Genomic DNA, 27,351 nt, shown 5'->3' with positions numbered 1-27,351 from the left:
GCTCGTTAAAAAATGAAACAAGGGTAGGTTAAGTAGGTAGATTGTAGATAGTAGTCATGAGCATAGTTCCTTGTCTTGTGTCAAGCTCATTAAAAAATGAATCAAGGATTTTAGAGCATAGTTCCTTGTCTTGTGTCAAGCTCGTTAAAAAATGAATCAAGGTTTTTAGAGTAAAGTTTTTGTTAGGTAGATTGTAGAAAGTAGTTATGAGCATAGTTCCTTGTCTTGTGTCAAGCTCACTAAAAAATGAAACAACTCCCACGAGTCTTTCCAAGATTTTGAAAGTAAAGCTTCATTCCATCCACCTCATTGAATGCAATGAAGCTTGGGAGGCATGTACCTCATTTTGCGTCATTATGCTGGGGGCATGTGAACTTATAACAAGCATAGTTTTTCGTTTCAAGCTTGCGTAAACATGAAACCGAATCCGAGCATAGTTCTTTTCCTGTGTCAAGCTCGTTAAAAAATGAAACAAATCCTCCTCTACTTGAGTTGAGAGATTGACTAGATCTTATAGATGTTAAGTATTTAGGTTAGTTATTTCAGTTTTTTGCATAATTTTCTTACAGTTTTAGGTCAAGTCTTTCAAATGATCTCGTACTTGAACCTTCATTTCATCCACCTTAGTTGAATGAAATGAAGCTAGGGGGGCATGCGCTCTAACAGTTATGCTTAGGGGGAATCAAGCACAGTTTTATCTCTGTTTCAAGCTTGTGTAAAAATGAAACTAATTTGAAGCATAGTTTTTATCTGTTTCAAGCTTTTGTAAAAATGAAACCTATCTCGAGTCAATTTCAGTTATTTTCAAGACTCGTTAAACTCATGAAAATCCCAAGATTATTTTGCTATCTTTCATTCTCATAAAACAAATAAAATGCCGAGTTCTTTCCGTCTTTTCCTGCTCGTAAATTAAATTGAAAGTCGGCCACATGAGTACATTTTTATCATTTTTTCAAACTCATTAAAACTTATGAAAAAGTGAAACCTCAGAGTCATCTTTTAAGCCCTTTTCTGACTCCTAAAACATGAAAAGATCGCCGAGCGTTTCTTTTACACTCGTTAAAACGGAATTAAAAGACAGTCCCCTTTTAGCTCTTTTCTGACCGCAAAATCAAGAAAAGATTGCCGGGTTTTTGTCGTTTCGAACTCGATAAGGAAATAAAACGACGTGTCCTTGATCGCTTTTTACTTTTCAGGTCAACGACACTATTATGAAAGTACTCCTTGGTCGCAAGATCAAGCGGTTCCCCCAGGTATTATTTTATACTTTTTCGGGCTTGAGGGACACAAATATACGAAAAAGTTCAACTTGGAGTCTTCTTAAGTTTTTTAGACTCTCTAAAAATGAAAAACGCCGAGTTTCTCCTATACTGGACTCGTTAAACTTTTACAGTAAAGGACCTGTTCAATTACAAACAGGAACGAACCACTCCTTCCTAGGGTTCGAATTTAAACTAGGTTGGACTCGTCCGAAGGATGAGCTTATAATCAAGCATATGTTATCCTCCTCAAGCTTGTTAAAAATAAAGAGGTACTTGCCAGAAATGGTGGGGGAAAAGAGAGAAGAATGAACCTATTTGTTACCTTTTATCTCAAAAGAAACTTTATTACCACTCTTGAACACGACACTTTTCATTCACCTGGGTTGGGAAATCTTTTACCTCACAGTTGACCAAACCACTTTGAAAGTCTTTAACCGGGTTTCGGGGATCAACTTTGAGTTATTCGTCACCAAGCCATCTGTCGTGTCATTATGTGTTCAAGAGGTCTGCAAGCAAAAACTTTCATCTGCAAAATACTTGTCATCCATTTGACCATCCCTGAGTCAGTCCTTACAGCAACATTTCTTCAACTTGAACAATGATTTCGTGTTGCGGGCTTGCCTGCAACAGGCCGCTTTCTATCGACATCGACACATTATCTAGAAAGATGACTTAGGAATCGACAGTACCTTGAAGTCTGCATGCATCAATGGCAGGTTTCTCGCCTTTGACGTCAGTTTACATCATTGACTTTCGATCAAAGGATTCCGTGAAGTGTTCGACATCAAATCATCTATTCACATTTCACGGGTTGTGCTTAGTACTTTGAGAACCATTGACATTACTGGTGGTTTCTCTCACGCTTGTTAACAGTTTACATCATCGACTGGTAATCAAGTGGTTTCTAACATGTTCGACATCGAATCATTTAATCACATGGCTAGAATCGTACCAATTCGGGAAGTAGAAGTGAAGACCCTAGATCTAGTTTCTACCATCCAGGCTGCGAGGAGTTTTGTATTCATTATCTATGTAGACTAATCATAAACAGATGGCTGCGTCCATACTGTGTCTACAAAAGTCTATAAAAATGATGTACTGCAAGATCATTCCTGTATCAGAATAGTTAGTCCATTAGTTAAAGTTTTGAATCTGAGTATGGGAATGCCTACCTCAGTGATGATATAATCTTATCCATGTATTTTGTGTTGAAAATTGCAGGTTCCAACCAGGCCATCCACAAGACAATCCTTGAAATGATAAAGCGCTTCACCCTTCCTAGAATTACAAAACCCTACTCTATTCCAGGCTTCGCACTTTAGGGGGCAATCTGTTACACTAAAAAATGTCACCTTGACTACTTACAGTTAGTATGGCTCAAATCAACAGTCATGCTACCCTCTTAGGCAAGTCTCATGCCTCTGTTATCCATCTCAAACTCAAAGAAGAGAGAAAGTCTTGTAAAAACTATGTTTATCTCTGGGGTCGTAGGTTCTCTCTAGCCTTACCTGCGGGGACGCTGACCATGTTCACAAAATCTGCGTCCATGGATGCTCTGTATGTTAAGGGACAGGTGCGTCCCTCTGTAAAAGGCAAAATGTGCGAGTTTTATCTTGAAAAAGTTACTTGTGGTTACTTCTAGAACTTTCTAGAGGTCGGTTTGATGAATTGGATGCGCCTCCAGTTGGTTCATGTATCTCTATTAAGGGGGAACTTATCCCATCAATAAGGGAGCTATCCCACCCAAAGAGGGGGATTATCCCATTGATGGTGGACCTGAATAACCTCTTTACAGCACTATAAATAAAGGCATTGAGCCAGAAGGAGGGGAGGTTGGAGCTATACATTTTCTTTGGGTAAATGCTGCAGGAATTAGGACTCCCATTTAGAACCTTGTGAGGAGAGATTGTCTTTGCTTGATTCTACTTGGAAGTGGGTGAGCTTTGTCAAAGTAGAGGAAAACCCTTGATGGACCCTGGGAGGAACTTGCACAACACCAAGGCCAGGTTGTAAGAGTTTCTTTGTTTCGTTATTAATACAAACTGGTTTATTTTTCTCAATAGCTTGTGTTAATGAGTTATTTCATGTGTTCCTTGGTCTGCATGTTGAATATATGTTTTATTATATGAAATGCAAGTGCTTGGTAATTGTTTGATTGTTTGTGGTTGCAGGAATTGACTTGAAGGAGGAGCTCATCCAGATTGGCAAGGACGGACTACAACAACTGCGTTTTGGAATAAGGTAAGCCTAAACACTTGTAGTTTTCATGTTTTAAAAGGTATATTTAGAGAAAGATCACTCCATTTTGTCTTGTTTGTCGCTAGAGAGTTTAGACTCCTAGGGAGGTCAGTTGTGTCCGCACAAACGACTTTTTCCGCCACGACATGACTGTCTCAAGGGATGATACTTCATCTGGTATCATCTTCTTCAACTCTACTTTGGCAGATGCTGTAACCTATCCTCCTCCTTGCTTGGTTGTCTATAAATACCTAGCCTTTCGCTCATTCTATGTTATAAAGAAGTGAGAACTCGAGCTAGTGGCTTCAACATATGCTCTGGTAGCATCATCCAATGTTGCTGGATGTTTATGCATGTCAGATACGATCACTTGTTCCTCGAACTACATAGGATATGTGTGGACATCCAGAGTAGTCACGCTGTGTGATTCCACAACTCTATGTTATGACTCGTCGAATGATATGTTGTGCATCTCTTCTTCTAGATTGTCTCCAAGGATCTCAGTATCTCCTTGGTCACTCAGGACTTTCTCTGCTTCTGGATCTGGTGAAGCTGGTGGGTCGACCTCTTGGTTGTAAGGCATGAGGTCGATGTCTTGTTCTAACTCTGGTTGATCCATCTTTGTATCCATCTACTCAAGTATCTGTTCAATCTCTTGTGCGAAATCCTGATCCTGCGACTGGTCACCCTGTCTGCTTTGTGCTAGCTTCTCGGATGAGTCTACTACCTGTATGGGCACAATTTCATCAATCTATGCATGATGCACCCCCTGCTATGTCTATCCTTGCTACACTTCCTTCTCTTGTCCGCACAACACTTGTTCTTTCGGGAGTTTCCACTTCAACTCTTGCAACTCCTTCATTGTTTCCTACATCCTCTGTTTATCTCTCTACCTTTGCGCATTCCTCTTGTCACGTCATCGCCTCTTCGCCTCTATCTCCAAAGCTGCTTTCTCCACAAGTGGGTCTGCTCTAAACTTGTAGCTTTGTTTTTCCTCTGTGTTGTCAACAATCTTTCTCTTGCCTTTGTCATGTGCCAATATGTTACCCTCTACTGCTGCTAATGATGGTGCTCTCCTCGATATTGCTTCGCTAACTACTCCACAGCTATGACGATCGGTTCATTGGGCCTGGAGAATTTGTAACAATATCTCCATGGGTCTTCCTCAGCCCAATGACATGCCTTGTGGATCCATGGAAATTTCACTCTCGCAAAGTGATCCTTCACAAAGCAATGCAAGTTGTACGGATTGAAGTTTTTGATGCCAAAATAAATCTTTTGAACTCTTCTGTCTCGGCATCAACATGCTTGAGGTTCTGTATCTCATACAACCAGATCCGAAACATAAAAGTGGGCTAGGGTGCCTTCTTTTTTCAATGCAGTCTAGCTGACAGACCTGCCGAGATGTGGCATGGCACTTCTTGCATGACAAGCTTGTCCATGGCAAACTTCGGTAGAACATGCGGAGGCTTCTCTGCACTGTTCATCCGTATAGAGGTGCCAAAAGGTGAGGCATACCAATCCACTATGTTGATCAGTTACTCCATTGCTGCCTTCGACGTACAAGGTGGATTCTTCTCAAATATCATCTTGTACACCAGGGTGACAAAATGTTTTGACAACTATGTGATGACTTCGCGGAAGCTGCATTCAGAAAAAATTTTGCAATAAGTGTTTATAGAGGTTTCCGCTTATGTCCATGCCCACTTCAAGCCGAGAAACTTCTGACGGGAACATATTGCATCCAACATCCAAAATGTATGCGGACATGTATATTTATGCTTTCTGAACTTTGGGTAGATGTTGGGCTCTTGTCACCTATTCCTTCATCATGTGAGCCAACATGTCGGACCAATTGCATGGTTTTCCTTCACTGGCCAGTTGGTCCAACGCGATCACCCAACTCTACGGGAAGGTCTCGATGCTCTCTTGGCCATACAAGAAGCATTCAAAGATGACCAAGTATTGATATGCCTTCTGCAGTATCTTCATCTTGTAAATATGATTGATTGTCATCCTTAACTTGGCTAGCTCCTTCACCCAGCTCTTCAAGATATCCCTGGAGTTTGCATTGTTGCTAGGTATGCTGAAGGGTGTTTCCGTTGTAATCACTAGTTTCAGTAAGTGGTACATATGCTAATAGTCCTGTGCCCTAAGGGTAGAAATCTGTCTCCCATTGACACTGCTTAACACCATCATCTCAGGATCATTTTTCTAGATGATCCAATTTATCATGTCTACGCATGGAAACGCGGGAAACCTGCATGCAATTTGGTACAAGCCAGACTTGTGGATATTCACATAGACCTTGCAGATTTCCAGATCTTCCCCAAATATGCCTTAGAACATATCATTGATATCCTACTATTTTAGCTTAATATCTTTGTCTACGATCACCTTGGTGTCTTCGTAAATCAACAAACTCATAAACACTTTCTCTACTGCATCTCAAGTTACGCTTTCGTCGGTGTCCTTTGATCCTACTCTCTTGGAGGCCATTGAACTTGAACTGCTGAGAGATGGACAAACACCTGCTATACCTGGAGACATGGTGACATGCATGGAAAGAAATGTATCAGTTGAAACCAAAGCAAACTTAAGGACTAACATGGAACATACCCGAGAGACTGATGGAAAGTATTGCGCAATTTACACCGGGAGGTCAAGAGACTGACTGCCGAAACAGCGCAAAAGGCAAACCGGATTGTCAGGAGGTTGGTTGACTACTAGAATTGCGTAGTGTGCAATCTAGGCTAACCTGTTGGGTGTTGAGATTGTTCAAAGCGCAATTCAGTCAACAAGGTATGCAGGCCCAGGGACTGCATTTCACAATTTTCTGGGCCAGCAGAGCACTGCCTCTCATAATTGTGAAAAGCAAGCCTAGAGGATAGTGTCTTGCCAGTTTTGCGTATTTTCTGGGAGGAAGGTAGAGCCTTCCCTCTCATAAATGTGCAATGTTGTCTAAGCAAGGCAGGGCCCAGGCCAAGGTTTCCCAGACCCGCTGACGGGCGACTGAAAAGATATGAAGATTTGAATGCATGGTGAAGCTCAGTGTAAGCAAGAGTGAATGAGCACGCATGTAAACAACGAATGAAAGATTTAGAAAACGGAAAAACATGCATGCATTTTAGACAGGTCTCTGAATCGGCGACTATCCATGCAAAACAGTGTCATGCATGCGACAACATGAGATGCAAACAAAAATTGAAATGGTGCTTGTACAGGCTAACATGTATGCAAACGACAACAAACATTCATAGAAATCAATCAGACAACACTCACACAAGCCAAGACATAAAAAGCGACAGAAATGCTGCAAAAGAGATGTAAAGCAAACTTACCAGGAAATAGCTAAGTTGAATGTGCGGAAGACTCCTAGATGTGATGTGGGATGTCAGAACTCCAATATCAATGTGAAGAATGAGCTTTGTAGTATCGAATAAATAAGTTTGAATCTCATGACGTGAATGCAATAAATCTAGGAAAAAGTGACACTTGGAAGGAAGTTTCTAAAATGATCTTTGCATGTAACGCTCAGGTGCTAAAAATAGATCCCTAAAATCTAGGGATGATTTTTGCATGTTGCTCTATTTCAGGAAAAGCATCCCATGCATGCAAATCAAGTTTGTTGGGTCCTGGAGGCAACTAGTCAACCTGAAGGAACGTGCAACAAACTGCAAGACTGGGAGAGGGTTTTGCATAGTTTCTGGGCTGAGCTGGGCTAGTTGTCCTTGAGGGATTGCACAATTTATGGGGTTAGCAAGTGACTGCTTCCCAGAATTGCGCAATTTTTGGGATGAGTTACAGTGTCGAGCCAGATTGCGTGGTTTTCTCAATGAAGCCTTTCTGACTATTCTGCGCAATTTTGGAGCCCAATAGATTTGCACAATTTCTAGAGGGAATGATGGTTCCCCTCCAGAATTGCGCAATTTTCTGAGGGAGCTTCTCATCTAGGAAATAGCTTAAGTCTGGAATGGAAGCCTGTGAAGGGAGTGAAGCAAACTGACATGCACATGCTGGCAAGGCACTGAAAAAAAAAATTCAAACTTATGTACTTGACAGTGCAAGACATGCTGCTAAGGATGGGTGGTAGGGAGGCTCCAAAATGAAGCTAAGACAAAATTTTGGAGGGTTGTTGCTACAACACTTGGCGACACACTAGTAGATCTCCTACTCTCTACATGGACCTTGTTTGTGAGAAGCAAGTCTAACACCTTCGGAAGTATTGTTCAATTCTCTGTTGGTCTTGGTTTCCACACTTGCTTGATTTTAAGATGTAGCATCTACCAAGCTTTTAGAAAATATGTGATAGGTTAACTTGATAATGCAATATAAATCAAAGCAGAATACTAAAACCTACTTCTACTATCAATTCTGTGGAAGCTTAAAGATCGAGCTAAACAATATAACTAGACGAAGAAGAATCAATGGCACAATACACATTAAAATACTTTGGGGACAGTCTTAGATAAAAACCCCAAACTATTGTATTATCATACATGGTGGAAATACATAGGAATTATAAAAAACCTTAGCTCTCATAGCCAGCTAGCTCTCAGTACAATCCTCACAGATGCTCACAGGCAATCTTGGCTTCTCTAAAACCTTCCTCTCTACCCTCCAAGCTCCTTCCCTTGCGCTGTTCCTTGTGGATGATTTTCCTATTACCATGTGGAAAAAACAAGCCTTCAAAACTACGCAATCCTCAAGGATGAATCCTTGAATACATGCATGAGTTTTCTCCATGAGAAAACACATGCAATTGATAGTACACTATCCTTGAACATTAATCTCAACTGGGTCTTTCTCAGAATAGACATGTATGAGTTTATGATGAGGGAATCTTCAGTTAATTGGAGTAGCACATATGAGTGCATTAATGCATCAACTAACTGTTGAAAAGTGTGCAACAAGAAATGCTTGTTGAGATTGCAACAAGATGATGGAGCTTAGTGAAAAGAGTTGCCTTCACTAAGTGGGCCTGCAGGCTATTTTTGGCGCAAGTCTATTTTTAGACTATGTCTATTTTTAGACATATGGGTCATGTCTATGGATTGCAGGTTGATGTTTATGGATGATTGATCAAGTTGGGAAAAAATATAGATGGACTTCTATTTTTGATGAAAGTGTGAGTGATCATAGTGTGAGTGATCAAAGTCAAAAATAGAAAAGTCAAATATTATTATCTTACAATAATATTTGGACTATAAACTTAATCTTATTCTCTTGGAGCACTTCAGGATGAGCTACGGATGTGGTACATGCAGATCCCAGAGGGAAATACGTGGTTACCTATGGGATGACTAATATTTTCATGCAGGACTTCAGTTAGAACTCAAATGAGTTGAGTTTAGTGGACTGGAGGTGCAGTTGATGGATTTGTGTTCAGTTTAGCTTTGTTAAACTGGTTGTATTTAGTCTAACTGATCAATAGACTAGAGATGAGTTGGGTGAATTAGTTATTAATTAATTCACAAGTTATTAACTCATAATAAAACTATAGAATACATCAGTTAACTCAGTTGCATGTCAGTGCATGTTCAGTTCAGCAGGGACAGGTGTTAGAGAATCAGATTGCTATCAGTTGTGACTATAGTTGTGCACCAGATCTTGCACAATCAAGGGATTGAGTGTGCCAATGAGTTTGCTCACGTATTTGCCCAGTATTGTAGCCTTTTCTCACGTCCAACAAAGTGTGAGTGATTATTTTGAGGTGAAATACGAGTTTGGGAAGTCATTCTCATCAGTTCTTGAGCAGGTATTGAGCTGTGGAGGCAGGCAAGCAGCGGGAGAGATTTCGAGATCAGATCTGAGCTGTATTGTGTGTAACAGAGGTGGAGATACTTGTGAGAAGTATTATGCTATGTATTGTTACATGATTCAATCAATATAATATACAGATAGTGTGGGGTTTTTAGCGAGATGCTTTCCCCGGGACACATACTGTGTTAAGGAGTTTGATTGATGCTTCTATGTTTGCCTGTGAATGTTTCTGCTTCTGTAAATTGATGATCAACGTAGAGGAGATTATGTATTATACATGTTCCGCTTATAATTGTATGATCAGGATAATCTCTGTGAATATGTGTTAAATTATTCAAAATTTCTACATGGTATCAGAGCTAGATGATTTGTAGAAAAAGTTTCTACATGGTATCAGAGCTGCTTGATTTGTAGAAGAGATTTTTACAGGATATCAAGCGAGGATTGATCATCAGATCTACTATTCAGGAAGTGTTTACATTCTATTTCTTCAGGCAGAGTCTGTAATCGGGCCAGGTAGCCTCTGGATTCATCCTTCCTTTGGAAGGTGAGATATCCGATGAATGCCCATACGGTCAATCTCTGTACGAGAAATATTGTGTTCTCACGAATTCTAGATCGGAAGTGGTTGAGTTTTTTGAGTTGGTGGAATTCAAATTTAATTCCAAAGCAAGAGATAAAGCTCAGAAACATTCAGTGTGAGAATGGAGATAGTATGCCCCAGTATCTCACGAAGTTCACCCAATGCCGGGATGAGCTGGGAAGTGTGGGGGTGACTGTTGAATGAGGATGGTGAGTCTAGCACTCCTTGACCTTCCTAAGAGTTGGCATAGCTACCAGGACTCGGTGAATGGAAGGGAGAAACTGCCAAATTGGGAACGACCATGGTCGGATTTGATGCAGGAGGAGATTAGACGGCGCACCAGAGACAGTTCTTCATCTATGCATGATGAGGAGAACTGTGCCTTAGCGAGTAAGGTGAAGAAGGGGAAGGATAAGGTTTCTCTTTCCAAACCTTGTTCTTCCAATGATGGGAAGAAGGTTGACAAGTCGAAGGTGAGATGCTTTCGTTGTCATGATGGAGACTTGGTGGTTGAGAGGGAGCGTATATTAACTCTCAACATGTAGAGCCAGAAGAAGTCTCAGACGATTGTGGAGGAGCCACGATTGGTGCAGCAGCTTCAGGAGGTTGTGGAGGAGCCACAACAGGGGAAGCTGAGAGGAGATCGAGTAGAGACATCTACTCATCCAGAGACCTCCAGTAGCGGGAAACTTCGAGCCAGGTGGGCTGAGGGATCGCATGCAGCCATAACTCCAGGTAGGAGGTGGGGTGATGTGGATTGATCGTCCCAAGGAGGAGGGGAAAGATCTTTGAGGTACCCAACCTCTTGGATGAGACCTTGCTACGGGAGCCCAGATGTGTAGTAGCAGGAACTGACTGATTGGGTAGAGACAGATGCGGATGGAGCGGCAGAGAGAGCGATAGTGCAGGGAATCCCAGGACAGCGCATAGCTAGCAGGCTGTAGCAATGCGAGAGGCACAAGTGTTTTGCACAGTGCTAGGTGGCACAGAGAGGTGTGCAATGGTGCGAGATGCATGGAGATGTTGCAATAGCGCAGATGTCAGAGAGGGAGCACTTGTCAGCAGCAGGTAGAACTTCAGCATCAGAGGGTGTTTCTATCCCAACAGGGAGGTCAGTTGGGAGGTGCAGTGTAGATGCAATGCTGGGAGATAGAACCAGCAGCAGCACGGATGCAATCAGAGATCAAAGTGACAAAGGCTAGATCAGTCAGATACTGAAGAGCACAGAGATGTAGAGTTTCAGTCGATAGAGGCAATAGCAGTTAGAGAATTTGATGACAGAGCAAGTGGACCGGCCAGATGTGTTGCATGGAGAACATTCCAGAGTTACAGGATCGGGTTTGAGAGGAAGCCTTTCTTGTTGAGAGGGAGTGTTGAAAAGTGTGCAACAAGAAATGCTTGTTGAGATTGCAACAAGATGATGGAGCTTAGTGAAAAGAGTCGTCTTCACTAAGTGGGCCCGCAGGCTATTTTTGGCGCAAGTCTATTTTTAGACTATGTCTATTTTTAGACATATGGATCATGTCTATGGATTGCAGGTTGTTGTTTATGGATGATTGATCAAGTTGGGAATAAAAATAGATGGACTTCTATTTTTGATGAAAGTGTGAGTGATCACAGTGTGAGTGATCAAAGTCAAAAATAGAAAAGTCAAATATTATTATCTTACAATAATATTTGGACTATAAACTTAATCTTATTCTCTTGGAGCACTTCAGGATGAGCTACGGATGTGGTACATGCAGATCCCAGAGGGAAATATGTGGTTACCTATGGGATGACTAATATTTTCATGCAGGACTTCAGTTAGAACTCAAGTGAGTTGAGTTTAGTGGACTGGAGGTGCAGTTGATGGATTTGTGTTCAGTTTAGCTTTGTTAAACTGGTTGTATTTAGTCTAACTGATCAATAGACTAGAGATGAGTTGGGTGAATTAGTTATTAATTGATTCACAAGTTATTAACTCATACTACAACTATAGACTACATCAGTTAACTCAGTTGCATGTCAGTGCATGTTCAGTTCAGCAGGGACAGGTGTTAGAGAATCAGATTGCTATCAGTTGTGACTATAGTTGTGCACCAGATCTTGCACAATCAAGGGATTGAGTGTGCCAATGAGTTTTTTCACGTATTTGCCCAGTATTGTAGCCTTTTCTCACGTCCAACAAAGTGTGAGTGATTATTTTGAGGTGAGATACGAGTTTGGGAAGTCATTCTCATCAGTTCTTGAGCAGGTATTGAGCTGTGGAGGCAGGCAAGCAGCGGGAGAGATTTGGAGATCAGATCTGAGATGTATTGTGTGTAACAGAGGTGGAGATACTTGTGAGAAGTATTATGCTATGTATTGTTACATGATTCAATCAATATAATATACAGATAGTGTGGGGTTTTTAGCGAGATGCTTTCCCCGGGACACATACTGTGTTAAGGAGTTTGATTGATGCTTCTATGTGTGCCTGTGAATGTTTCTGCTTCTGTAAATTGATGATCAACGTAGAGGAGATTATGTATTATACATGTTCCGCTTATAATTGTATGATCAGGATAATCTCTGTGAATATGTGTTAAATTATTCAAAATTTCTACACTAACTGTTAACTCACTATTAGTTCCTCAAATAGTTTGAAACTAATTAACTGGACTTAACTCATTAAACTGAGTTAATTAATTACAACTCAAATATAACTCAATCTTATCTCCTTAGTTTAAGGGATAACTCGTGCATGACTTCAGAAATACTTCTAACTTGAATTTCTCCAACTAATTAATTTAAAATAAATTAATTAATTATTTCAAAGTAGCTGTTAAGACTAAATTTGATTTTAATTCAAGGACAACTTAAATTGGAATATTCTTGTTGTCATATTTCAACACTCCCTCTCAACAAGAAAGGGATTATCTGCCACCCCGATCTTGTCTCTATGGAACTCAAATTTACACTTTGACAATGCCTTTGTCAAAATGTCGACATCTTGCTCCTTTGTCGAAATATACTGTAGCAACATGATCCTCCTCGCTACACAGACTCTGAGATGATGATATCGGATGTCGATGTGCTTGGACCTATCATGAAATATTGGATTCTCAAATAGTTTGATACAACTCTAATTATCACAATAGATCATAGTTGGATCCATCCTCTGATCAAACAAACCAACTAGGATTTTCTACATCTAGATGCCCTCACATGCTGCCTGAACTACAGCCATGTATTATGCCTTTGCCAAGCTGAGTGCAAGTGACCTCTGTTTCCTACTGTACCAAGAAACTGCTGCTGACCCAAGGTTGAAAATCCCTCCTGATGTGCTCTTCTGATCTGATGTACTCCCTGCCCAATCTGCATTAGTGAAGCCTTGTAACTTCACTCCCTCTGTCTGTTTGTACCATAATCCATACTGAGATGTGCCTCTGAGGTATCTCAATACATGCTTTATCGCCTTCCAAAACATCTTGGTAGGTTGAACCATCGCTTGACTCAGCTGGTTCACCGCATAGCAAAAATCTGGTCGTGTGTTCATTAAGTACATCAGTGAACCCTCAAGCTGCCTATACACAGTAGCCTCTACCACTTCTCTTGAAGTAGCAACCTCCTTCCTCTAGTTACCTGCTAGAGGAGTATGCACGGGCTTGCACTTCTCCATGTGGAATCTCCTAAGTATCTTGTTGGCATACTTTCCCTGAGACACAAACAACTCCCCATCTTTCTGCCACACTGACATGCCAAGGAGGTAATGCATGAGACCCATGTCTTTCATCTTGAATTCTCTTGCAAGGTCCTCCTTGCAAGAAATGATCAACTGATCATCACCAGTCAACATGAGATCATCAACATAAAGTACGATGATTAACAACTTACCTTGCAAGAAATGATCAACTGATCATCACCAGTCAATATGAGATCATCAACATAAAGTACGATGATTAACAACTTACCTTTCACCATGATGTGGTACAGGTTCACATCTGCTTCACTCTTTATGAAGCCCAACTCGGTGAAGTAGTTGTATATCCTGGTGTACCAAGCACGAGGTGCTTGCTTCAGCCTGTACAACTCTCTCTTGGGTCGGCACACATGTGACTCACAATCGAAGGTCTCAAAACCTTCCGGCTACTCTAGGTACACCTCTTTCTCAATCTGGCAATTGAGGAATGTAGTCTTCACATCCATTTGATGGATCTTCCAACCCATCTGTGTTGATAGTGCCAACATAGATCTAATAGATGAGTACCCTGCGACGGGAGAAAAAGTCTCATCATAGTCAATCCCCTCGACCTGTGAAAAGCCACGGGCAACTAATATTGCCTTATGCTTCTCCACACTACCATCAACAGCTTGCTTTACCTTGTAAAGCCAACGGGAACTCACAACTGACTTGTTCTTTGGTCTCGGAACCACGCCCCAAACACTGTTACGAACTATGGAGTCATACTCCTCCACCATAACATCAAACCAAATCGGTTGTTGCACTGCTTCCTCAAAGGAATATGGCTCGGTCTCAACACATTGCCCAGTAAGGGCCATGTATCCAGTGTACCTCTCAAGTGACCTCCTCTGTCTACACTGAGAAGATGGTGCTCCCACATTCTCTCTTGCGTCCTCCAACAGTCTGTCAGCTTCTCTTGTGCGCTTCCGTCCATCTCTAGGAGACTCTGCTTGAGTGAATGTCTCCAATCCTAGAACCTCTGCATGTGGCTGCTCTTCATCAGTCTGAGGCTCCTCCTCCTTAGGAACCAACAGTTCCTCCACAGCCTATAGTTGGAGCTCGATCTCAAGGGAAACTCGCATGGACTTCTTCTAATCAAACTTGAGATCTCTGCGAACCACTATCCTCTGACTGGTAGGAAAGTACACCCGATAGTTGTGAGGTGTATCAGTGTACCCCACAAATATCCCCAACTCTACTGTTTTCTCAAGCTTCTTCCGTGCATCCTGTTATCACCCCAAGAAACTCACCTAGGTTGTATATCAGTGATGCTCGGGAACACTAAAAATTCAACAGTTTTTGTTGGATAAAATGATGGATAAATGGAAGATGTGCAGCACCTTTAAGCCAGATAACCACTCCTACTATGATTTACCCCAGACATGGGTGAAGACCCCCAAACTACAAGGCTTTCAACCACCAACTACTCACGGTTTAAGGTAAAAGTGATGATGGAGAAGACTGATTGCACCAGCAGATGCACAGAGCTCTGTGATGGCCAGCTGCAATCAGTTAGAGGATCTGCACGACTATTATTCAATAGACAGTGAGGATGACAGCTCTCTGCTATTTGAACAACAGCAACCTGCAAACAACTTTCAATGAACTACTAAATTTTAACATAGAGGTGGGATGACAGCCCCTCTGATATCAAACATTCAGAGCACATCAAATAAATGCAAGCAGGCACAACCTAGAACAAGAAGAAGAAGTGGAAAGTGAGCAGGTGACAACAAAAGAAGCTTGTATTAATGGAAATCAAGACCAGAAGCTGCAGGTCTCCTAATATTAATAGTCTCTAGAAGTTAAAAGGCTACAATAAGCTTTCATTCATCAAACACTCATCAATCCTTTTCATCTCAGTTCTGAGTATATATACTGTTACAATACAAAATATCTCTGCTGAACCATACGTGGAGGAGCCCATAAATGGCCACCAACCATATTTACATTTAAGAATGGGCCTCCTATACAAATCTGGCCGTGCTTTGAATAAATTTGTCCCTCTCTGGTGCTCTGCAATCCTTCTAGGGTGGGTGAGATGAAGTATGGGTGAATCCCATAACCACTGAATTCTTTGACTGGATCTGTGGCGTCCTATCTCCTCCTCGGCCATACTGTTGATTAAATGCTGCTGTTGAATCATTGAATGGCTCCAATATGACTGCCTGGCTTGGCAATAATGAAACACTGCTACACTGTTCATTCCCGCCCACAATGCTTCATCTGGACTTGAAAACTTCAACCACGGGTCAATCATGACTGATAAATGTTGATCTATCTGAGGCACGTCTTGCTTCCTGTTAGGCCATACTGTCAATTGAAGGCAGCTGCCTACTGCGCTGTACTGTTGTATGCTTGCATTAATGATTTCCGCACCACTGCAAAACTGCCGCAAAACATGAAAAATTGGCTTTGGTGGACTTGAAATATATATATTTGGCCTTTTAGAACCCTATCGGGCCTGAACCCCGTCAGCGATCGACGCTTTCCATAAGCCTCTTTTTGTATTTTCTTTGTATAAAGAAAATACATGAAATATATTTAAAACACTATGAGCACGGACTTTACAGAATATAAAATAGAGTGTTGTGGTCATCGGGTCCGACCCATCGGGTCGGAACACAGCCTATGTGAAGACCTTGTCCACTTTGATAGTCCCGACAGCGAAATGTTGATGCGATATGCCGAAGCGATATCACCCGCCGATGCGATCTGGACCGTTGATCGGCCAGATCGAACGGCCGTCGCTCATTTGAACTGTTAGGCCTGCGATTTTGAATTTTGCTTGTTTTGGAGTGTTTTAGACCTCCCGATAGATCATTTCCGCCTTCCCAAGGGCTTTCCTGTCACAGAATTTTATCGGTGGAAGACCTTTTAGCCCAACATGAGGGTTTTGACAGCATGAATGGAACTTGAGCATGACTATACATATATTCGCAGCCTTTAAAATCATTTTGAACCCATTCTTGACCCTTTTGCACAGCATCGCTAACACATCCTTTGTCACATGGCAATATATCGATGAGCCAAAGATCCCGAAGTGACCCACATCTAGTCTCTTACTGGAGAAAGCTTCCTCATGCGATGCAGGCTTCTATTCTGTAAATAGACCGGTGTGTTGCATGCCTCAGCTCACAAGTGAATTGGTAGGCCTTAGTTATGAAACATTGCCCGTGCTACCCCTACAATAGTTATGTTCTTCCTGTTAGCCACCCCATTCTGCTATGGGTTATGAGGTGCCGTCAACTCTCATTTAATTCCTTCCACTACACATAAGTCCTTAAACCCTTGAGAGACATATTCTCCACTGTTGTCACTTCTCAAGGCCTTGATCTTCTTCCCTGACTCTTTCTCAACCAAAGCTTTGAACTCACAAAACTTTGTGAAAGTTTGGTCCTTCTTCTGCATGAAATAAATCCAGCATTTACGAGAATAGTCATCAATGAAAATCACATAATACCTTTGCTTCACTATGGATTTCATCGAGAATGGTCCACACAAATCAGTATGAAATCGCTATAAGATAGCCTCTGCTCGACTGTCTCGATCATGAAAGGAAGACTTGGTGTACTTTCCCAAGGTACAACGTTTGCATGTGTCAACTTGCTCAAGTTTACCTTTGGGAAGTCCTATAGATATTTGCTACATTATCTTCAAAGCCCCATGATGCAAATGGCCCAACCGCCTGTGCCACAACTTGCCAATGTCTTGGCTTTGCACCAATTCTACTTTTGTACTCAATGTTGCACAATAATCTACCTCTATTTTATAGAGATTCTTCACCTGAATCCATATCCTCTTGGTCTGACCTGTGGCTATGAGTCTTAGGAATGACTTTCCTTTACTGAAAACAACATCATAGCCTTTGTCCTCCAACATCGCGACTGATACCAAGTTATTCAGTCCAGGCACATACATCACATAAGTCAAGGTGAGAGGATCTCCATGCTCCCTCTAAAAAGCAACTATGCCCACTCCTGAAACATTATACCTTCCGTTGTCACCCAGCTCTATGCACATCTTGAGGTCTTTCTCCTCCAAGGCACTGAATAATTTTTTATCACCGGTCATGTGGAATGAGGCTCCACTGTCAAGATACCAGACACAACCCATCATCGATGATACCATGCATGTGATGAGGGTAAAGTCCATTTCGAACTTAGAGGCTAATGCCTCACCTTCCGATCCTTCTGAGGATCCCTTCTTGGACTTCTTCGATGGGCAATTAGCCGCATTATGTCCCATCTTGTGACAATTAAAGCATCTTACTTTAGACATGTCACCCTTCTTCCCTCCATGAGAAGAATTCGATTTGAAATGGGAAGCCTTCCCCTTCCCTTTCCTTACCTTACTTGCCAAGGCTAGATTTTCTTCATCATCATTCTTGGATGAAGAACCATCTCGTGTGCTTCTCTTGATCTCCTCTTGCATAAGATCCGACCGCAGTCGTTCCCAATCCGACAGTTTCTCCCTTCCATTCATAGAGTCTTGGTAGCTATTCCAACTCTTTGGAAGGCCAAGGAGAGCGAGGCTCACAATATCATCATCGACAGTAGTTATTCCCACACTGCCAAGCTCATCTCTACAGGTGGTGAGCTTGTTCAGATATGTGGAAATAGTATCGCCCTTCTCCACCTTGATTCTTCAAAGCTTATCATTGAGCGCCAATTTCCTCTGGTCGCTATTGTTCTTGTAGAGGTCCTTCAATGTCTTCCACATTGAAAATGGAGTATCCTTCCCATGGAGATTCGAGACAATATGGTCTCGAACTCCCTCAAGGATGATCTGTCTTGCCTTCGCCACACTCTTCTTCCACTCAGCCAACTCTTCTGCATTAGTTGAAGCTGGCTTTGGGATTTCTTGATCAATGAATTCCTTCAAGCCATTGTCTTCTAATACAACCTCCATTCTATCTTTCCATGCTATGTAATTCAAGCTACCTTCCAAGGCATACTTGAGTCTCAAGCCATAGAATGCCATTGGCCAACCTTGAAGTATGATATGAATTCAATTTTCACCTGCAACCCTGAACTTCAAACTTCAAATTCTCTTCTCAGTATACTGTTCACAGCTCCGATACCATGTATAAAATCTGTGATAAGTTAACTTGATAGTGTAATATCAATCAAAGCAAAATATTATAACCTACTTCTACTATCAATTTTGCGAAAGGTTAAAGATCGAGCTAAAAAATATAACCAGAAGAAGAAGAATCAATGGCACAATACACATGAAAATACTTTGGGGAAAGTCTTAGATAAAAACCCCACACTATTGTATTATCATACATGGTGGAAATACATAGGAATTATACAAATCCTTAGCTCTCACAGCTAGCCAACTCTCAGTACAATCCTCACAGATGCTCACAGGTAATCTTGGCTTCTCTCCATCCTTCCACTCTACCCTCCAAGTTCCTATTTCCTTGCGTTGTTCCTTGTGGATGATTTGCTTATTACCAAGCGGAAAAAACAAGCCTTCAAAACTACGGAATCCTCAAGGATGAATCCTTGACTACATGCATGAGTTTTCTCCATGAGAAAACACATGCAACTAACAGTACATTGTCCCTAAACATTAATATAAACTGGGTCTTTCTCAGAATAGACATGCATGAGTTTCTAATGAGGGAATCTTCTGTTAATTGGAGTAGCACTAGTTAAGTGCATTAATGCATCAACTAACTATTAACTCATTATTAGTTCCTCAAACAGTTTGGAACTAATTTAACTGGACTTAACTCAGTAAACTGAGTTAACTAATTACAAATCAAATATAACTCAATATTATCTCCTTAATTTAAGGGATAACTCTTGCATGACCTCAGAAAGACTTCTAACTTGAATTTCTCCAACTAATTAATTTAAAATAAATAAATTAATTATTTCCAAGTAGTTGTTAAGACTAAATTCGATTTTAATTCACAATTTAATTCAAGGACAAATTAAATTGGAATATTCTTGTTCCCATATTTCAACAAAGCTCTCAGTCAGTCAACACACATTCTAAGCCAAGCCAACACAGTTGTTTCGATTGCGGATGAGGGGTATATTTGTGCACAAGCCATATGGTCGTCAAAATTTTAGTTTCATCTCTGGTGTTTCTCAGCTACCAGTAGGCCTCGACAGTACCCCGGCGGAGTCACGCAGGGACACAAGCATCGCTCCATTGCCAGCGAGCCTGGTTAGTACCCTGGAAGAGTTACTTGCATCACCTCTCTGTGCAAGAAGTCTTTCTCTTCTTTCTCCTTATTCATTTTTCATTTTTTTCGAAATTTTTCACATTTTCATTTTCATTTTTCATAACTGTGCATAACACTTATTCATTTCAGAGGCGGAAGGGAGATCCTGACTTATTAAGAGCAAAAGAGGTTGTCCCTTCAGAGAAGTATTTTTTATATATCTCTGACATGCTTGTTAATGTTTTCCCCCTCACCTTACATTACTTGACTAAGCTGGAAAGGATTAACCCAAAAACAACTGATTAGAGTAGTTGATACTAGTTAGCATGCAAGTGTTGTGTTTTCACCAAGCTTCACTGCGAACATAACGTACTTTTTCCAAATGCACAAAGGTCGATGAAATTTACTAGAGGGTAATTAAATTGACCATACCAGATGAAAAGAGATGGGAATAAATTTGTGATTTATTATATTAAGAAGGTAATTTGGGTGCAGTAAGATAGTGGCCAGCACATTAGCCAGCACAATAGTCAACACATCAATGCAACACATTTTCAGGTTGACTTAGCAATCGAATCCACCAAAATAGATCCACCTTTCCTTCCAGCTATCTACGTGGCGTATTTTTGTTCTAGAGATAAATCTTCTTGTTTGTAATTAGGCTAATAATACACTGTCGTTTTGACAACGTTTTTATAATTATTTTCTGTAAATACTTCACTGTTTGAAGTATTAAGGGTTGATTTTTGAATGTAATTTCGTCTACATATTGTAATTTTTCAAAGTGTTGGAGCATCAATAATACAAGGACCTTTCATAGGATTCATGTGGTGTACCACATGGTGATGTGTTTCTTCAGATTATTTGTTTAAACATTGTTTTTCTTTCTTCGTTTTTTCTGAAAATCTCAATTATTTAATAGAAACTATGATGAATAGGATTTGTTATTTAGAGCACACTATTAGGGTTGTTAATAATTTTCATGTTTTCCACTGAAGTCAAATTAAGGAATTCTTAGTTGCTCCTTAATTTCTACTGAGCCTTACACTTCTTCTATTTCACAATCCATTTAATTTCTGAAAAGATCCAAATAGTGCAACCTAGATTGCCCTGTGAAAAATCCTCTAAAAAATTGTTGTCCTATGTGTTTACTCCCTCAACCTCAAAAATACGGAACGACAACATAGTGGGGACCATACTGGGGAACGAAAACTCTTTAGATTGAAAAAGCATTATTCCTTGGTATTCAATCAATATTTCTATAAATTAAAGCTTATATACCATTATGAAATACATGACCTGAGGTTGTTATCTTGTATATATTTGAGTGTGTCATTAATTTTCATTTTATTAGTTGTGTGATGAATTTTGATAGACCTGGCTCCCAAAATAATTCACTAGAGCTCACCCTGATCCTAACCCTGCCGAATTTGTAGATAATCCAGAGAAATTGGTGAGGAATAAAAGTCTTACAGAGAGTCAAGATAGTAATAGTCCTTTGTCTAGGTTCAATTCACTTCCTAAGAATTGTTGGGTTTGTGTTATATTCTTTCCACGACTAGCCCACGTAGTTAACTGGGGGGTTAGAAGGGGGACAAAGCCCTCCCCTTCATTGCATCGATTGCATTGGGGGGGGGGGGGTCACAGGGGGTTTGAGGGGTGTAGGTAACTCCACTCTATGGGGTCAGGGGCAGCGCCCCAGAAAATTTTGTTTTTGGACCCTATATTAGGTTGGGTGGACCTACCTATGGTTTTGTGCATGATTTTCGCACATGGTTTTGGATGCGATGGTTTTTGGTCCATGTTTTTGGACACGATGGTTTTTGTTCCATGGTTTTGGACGCGATGGTTTTCGGTCCATGGTATTGGATGCTTCGGCATGTATAAATATGTATTGTAACATTGAAAAGAACATAATGAAAATCAAGCTGGTAGTCCTAGTTTTGGGATCTAGGGGAAAATCTCTGTGTATATGTGTTTTATGTGTTATGCTCTTGCACTATTTATTTTTTGTGTTTTAGAATTCGTATGCAGTTAATTTATGTATGGAGTTAAAACCTACATTTGGTATCAGAGTTTTTTGGCTTCAAGGGGACGCCTTTGCTGCTGAGGGGTTTCGCTTGAGCCTATGGTAGACCCTATTTAGTGGGAGATCTACGTAATTGATTCTCGTGGTGAAAGAGGATGGCGAGTAGTGGAAAGATAAAGATCGAGAAATTTAATGGTCAGAGTTTTGAGTTATGGAAACTCAATATGGAAGATCTGTTGGTGGATAAAGATCAATGGGTCGCGGTAGATCCAAGTACTAAACCAATGGGAGTGTCTGACGAAGAATGGAAGAGGTTGGATCGGAAGGCTAAGAGCACAATACAATTGTGTGTCTCAGATTCAGTATTGTTGAATGTATCAGGGGAAGCTACGACAAAGGATTTGTGGGACAAGTTAGGGGCTTTGTACCAATCTAAGTCTCTAGTGAATAAACTGTTCCTATGGAAAAAGCTGTATAACCTGAGGATGAAAGATGGAGACTCAGTGACAGAAAATCTGAACAAATTTAATACTGTGGTAAGTCAGTTATTATCTGTTGATATTAAAATTTCAGATGAAGATAAGTGCATCAGTTTGTTGTGTTCTCTACTAGATTCGTGGGATAGTCTGGTTATTGCAATAGGTAGCAATGCAACTGCCTTATAGTTTGATGAAATAGTCTCATCCTTGTTGATGGAGGAGATGAGACGGAAAAATATGGAGAGCCAGAATAGTGATGCCTTGTCTGTACGATGACGGTCCTAGAACAGAAACAAAAGTAAGTCATCGAGTGGGAGATCTAAATCTAGAGGGAGATCTAAATCTCCAGGAAAACCTGTAAAGGTGGTGTGCTGGAAATGCGGAAAGCAAGGGAACTACAAAAGGGATTGTAAATCTAAAGCTCCTGAAAAAGGAAAGGGATCTGATGATGCTCCTTCTGCAGAGGCAAAAACCACCTCAGATGAAGGTGGGGATGTGTACTTGGCTTTTTCAAGTACACATGTAGATCATGAGGCATGGTTGATTGACTCAGGTGCATCCTTTCACTTCACTCCCCATAGAGAGTGGTTCTGTGAGTATGAGAAATATGATGGTGGTTATGTCTTCTTGGGGGATGACAGGAATGCTAGAATCGTTGGTCGTGGAAAAGTAAAGCTGAAGTTTCAAGTTGGAAGGGTTAGAACACTATCGGGTGTTCTACATATTCCTGCATTGGCCAGAAATCTAATTTCTGTAAGCAAGCTAGATGATGCAGGTGTAAAAACAGTGTTCGCGAAGGATACCTGCAAAATGGTTCAAGGAGCAGTGGTATTGATGTGTGGAATTCATATTGGAACACTATAAAAGATGCAAGGTAGCACTGTTATTGATGGGTGCAACATTTCTGTGGTTCTTGAAAGTGGAGCAGAAAATCTAGTGCTCTCTGGAGAGAAGACCATGTTGTGGCATCAAAGGCTTGGACATATTGGAGAGAAGGGCCTTCGAATACTTCATGGTAAAGGTATGGTGGAAGGTATGAGTAATGGCTCTCTGGATTTTGATTTCTGTGAAAATTGTGTATATGGAAAGCAGAATAGGGTGAGTTTCCCCTCTAGTGGTAAGAGGGAGAAACATATATTAGAGCTTGTGCATAGTAATGTGTTTGGACCTGCGAAGGTTCCATCACTGGGTAAGTCTGTGTACTATGTATCATTTATAGATGACTTCTCAAGGAATACATGGATATATTTCCTTAAGAAGAAATCTAAAGTCTTTGACAAGTTTAAAGAATTTAAGGCTCTAATGGACAATCAGGCAGAGAAGAAGATAAAGGTGTTGAGGACAGATAACGGTGGAGAGTCTTGCAGTAAGGAATTTGAAGAATTATGTAAGAAGTGTGGTATAGCACGACAGAAGACTACTCCGTATACACCTCAGAATGAACAAGATGTTGATGGAAAGGGAAAGAAGCATGCTCAGTGGTGCCGGGTTAGGACAAGAATTCTAGGCAGAGGTGGTGGAGACTGCATGTTACCTGGTCAATAGATCACCTTCATCAGCATTGGAAGATAAGACTCCATAAGAGGTATGGACTGGTAAGAAACCTTCTCTTTCACATCTGAGGGTATTTGGATGTGATGCATATGTACATGTTCCAAAGGAGAAAAGAACCAAGTTGGATAGTAAATCTGAAAAGTGCATCTTTATTGGGTATAAGGATGGTTTAAAGGGTTATAAGCTTTGGAACCCAGTAACAAGGAAGCTTGTGTACAACCAAGATGTGGTGTTCAGAGAGGTGAAAGATGTTATTAAACATGAAGTCCAACCAAAGGAACTTGAGAAGATATATTTTGAGCTAAAGGAGGAATAATCGGACTCTACAACAGAAGAGGAATCAAAAGATGAAGAGCCACAAACTCCGGGTGTGAGAAGATCAATTCGAGAAAGAAGGCGGCTAGAAAGGTATAGTCCATCTACTTTCTGTTCAAATTTTTCTTTATCTATTACTGATGATGATCTCAGAACTATGAAGGAAGCAGTAGAGTCAGAGGATGGAAAACTCTGGAAAGAGGCCATGGTTGATGAAATGGAATCTTTGCACAAAAATGAGGCTTGGGATCTAGTGGAGTTTCTGGATGGAAGGAAACCCATTAGCAGCAAATGGGTGTTCAAGAAGAAGACAAATGCAGAAGGAAAGGTGGAGAAATACAAATCTCGTTTGGTAGCAAAAGGTTATTCCCAGGTGTCGGGAATTGATTTTGGTGATATTTTTTCTCCTATTTCCAAGGTAACTTCTATTAGATTACTTTTATCTGTTGCTGCTACTTTTGATTTTGAGGTAGAACAGATGGGCGTGAAGACAAAATTTCTTCATGGGGATCTGGAAGTGGAGATCTACATGAAGCAACCTGAAGGTTTTGCAGTGAAGGGTAAGAAAGAACTAGTATGCAAATTAAAGAAGTCTTTGTATGGGTTAAAAAAACCACCAAGGATGTGGTATAAGAAATTTGATACATTTATAAGGGGAATTGGCTTCACCAGAAGCAAAGCAGATCACTGTGTGTATTTTAAATTAATTGGTGAGCATGTTGTTTATTTGGTCTTATATGTGGATGATATGTTGCTGGTTGGAAATGACAAAGAAATTATCCAGGATTTGAAGACCCATTTGTCCTCCAAATTCGACATGAAAGATCTTGGTGCTGTAAACTATATTTTAGGCATGGAAATTAAAAGAGATCAGACAAAGAGGAAGCTCTAGTTAAACTAGAGGAAGTATGTCAAGACAATATTGCAGAGGTTTAATATGCAAGATATTAAACCGGTGAAGGTTCCTATTCTTGTAGGTGTAAAGTTATCTGTTGAACAGTGTCCCAAGACGCAAGAAGAGGAAAAGGACATGTCCCGTGTTCCATATGCAAGTGCAGTTGGTGGCTTGATGTATGTGATGGTCTGTACTAGACCATACATTGCACATGCAGTGGGAGTATTAAGTAGGTTTATGTCAAAACTAGGGAAGGAGTACTGGACAGTAGTGAAGAAGGTTTTCAAGTATTTGCGTGGGACTAGTGATTATGGTTTGTGCTACCAAGGAAGACCAGGATTGGACAGAGTGTTGGATATTCGTGGCTTTGTTGATGCATACTGGGCTGGATATATGGATGAAAGAAGATCTACAAGTGGGTATGTGTTTAACCTATTTGGAGGTGCAGTCAATTGGATGGGTATGAAACAATCTGTAGTGGCACTATCAACTACAGAGGCAGAATACATGGAAGCCACTCATGCAAGCAAGGAAGTAGTTTGGTTGCAGAGATTGTGTTAAAGTATGGGGTTAGTATAGGGAGCTATAAGGATAGACTATGACAGCAAAGTGAAATTTTCTTGGCAAAGAACCCTGCATATCATTCAAAGACAAAGCACATTGATCTTCAGTATCACTTTGTGAGTGATATGATAGAAGACAAAAAGGTGTTGCTGGTAAAGGTGGACACTTTGAAGAATACTGCAGATGCATTGACAAAATCTATGAGCTCTGAGAAGTTCTCTTGGTGTAGATAAACAATGGGCATTGCAGGGCTGGATAAATGATTAAGCTCTCTTGTGGGCCCTTGTGGAAAGAAAAAAACAAGTGGGAGAATGTTGGGTTTGTGTTATATTCTTTCCACGACTAGCCCATGTAGTTAACCGGGCGGTTAGAAGGAGGGCAGAGCCCCCCCTTCGTTGCACTAATTACGTAGCGGCGGGTTCACAAGGGGTTTTAGGGGTGCAGGTAACCCCACTCTATGGGGTTCGAGGTAGTGCCCTGGAAAATTTTGTTTTTGGACCCTATATTAGGTTGGGCAGACCTACCTATGGTTTTGTGCATGATTTTCACACATGGTTTTGGACGCGATGGTTTTTGGTCCATGGTTTTGGATGTGATGGTTTTCGGTCCATGGTATTGGATGATTTTTCATGTATAAATATGTATTGTAACATTGAAAGGAACATAATGAAAAATCAAGCTGGTAGTCCCGGTTTTGAAATCCAGGGGAAACTCTCTATGTATATGTGTTTTATGGGTTATGCTCTCTCACTATTTATTTTCTGTGTTTTAGAATTAGTATGCAGGTAGTTTATGTACGGGGTTAAAACCTACAAGAATAGTCCTTTGTCAAGGTCTAACTATCTTCCAGACAAATTTGAAATTGTTCAGGATATAGAGTTTGATTTGCCTTTCCAGCATAGTTTGTTTAAATCAAAATCTGAGGCTTTAGTAGATTAGAATTTCATTGATAAAGCCATACTGCAACCATATATACCCCAAACCCAACCTTTTACAGATCTTGATCTTGAATCCCTACAACAATTTGATAAATTACAGGATCTAGTTTTGGTTTTGAACCAGGCCATTGATGAAGCTTATATTCAACAATCTGTTGAATTTTTAGCTTTAAGCATTGCAACAATCTCTTTGTCCAACTGTTATAGACATTTTTGTGCCTTACAGCATTGAGCATGAAATGTCCATAATCTAAGGGATCCAAAGTCCCTAAACATGTTGTTCCTACCCCTAGAGGAACAAGGCTAACAAACCACAGCAATTCACAGAAGTTCTCCACCAGAAACTGCTCAAAAACAAGTCAATTCAGGATCATTTCAGTGGCTCCACTAGCTGTTTGCGCTGAATTTCAAAGCCAACACTGGCTACCTGCGCTGAATGTCAAAGGCAACACTGGCTACCTGCGCTGAGCGAGAGTGGACATGTGGCAAGTTCATTTCTCAAGGTGTCAGAACCCAGGAAGCTTCCAAAATGACACTTGCCTCAGGGAATTCGACTGGTGATGAGTAAGAGGTTCCAAATCTCCAAGTGGAAGCAAGAACCTCCAAGTGGAATCAAGAACTGACAGAGGGAGAGGACACTAGTCAGATCTCAAGCTGACTCATCCTCTCTCCAAACATCTATATATGGATCTCTCCTCCATGAGATCTGGGGGGCTGGAATTTTGTTATTGCAAAGAATTGCTATTGGTTTGAGATTGGAATCATTGGGTGCTTAATGCTTTGAAGGGGGTGAATATAGGAATTCCATTTGCTGGGAAGGAGATGCTGGATTGGAGCCCTC

The sequence above is a fragment of the Pinus tabuliformis genome, chromosome X, assembly GCF_031772625.1.
Source record: "Pinus tabuliformis cultivar Carrire ecotype Pingquan chromosome X, CPIR1, whole genome shotgun sequence".
NCBI lineage: Eukaryota > Viridiplantae > Streptophyta > Pinopsida > Pinales > Pinaceae > Pinus > Pinus tabuliformis.
The sequence above is the reverse complement of the archived record's forward strand: the minus strand, read 5'-3'. Positions refer to the sequence as shown.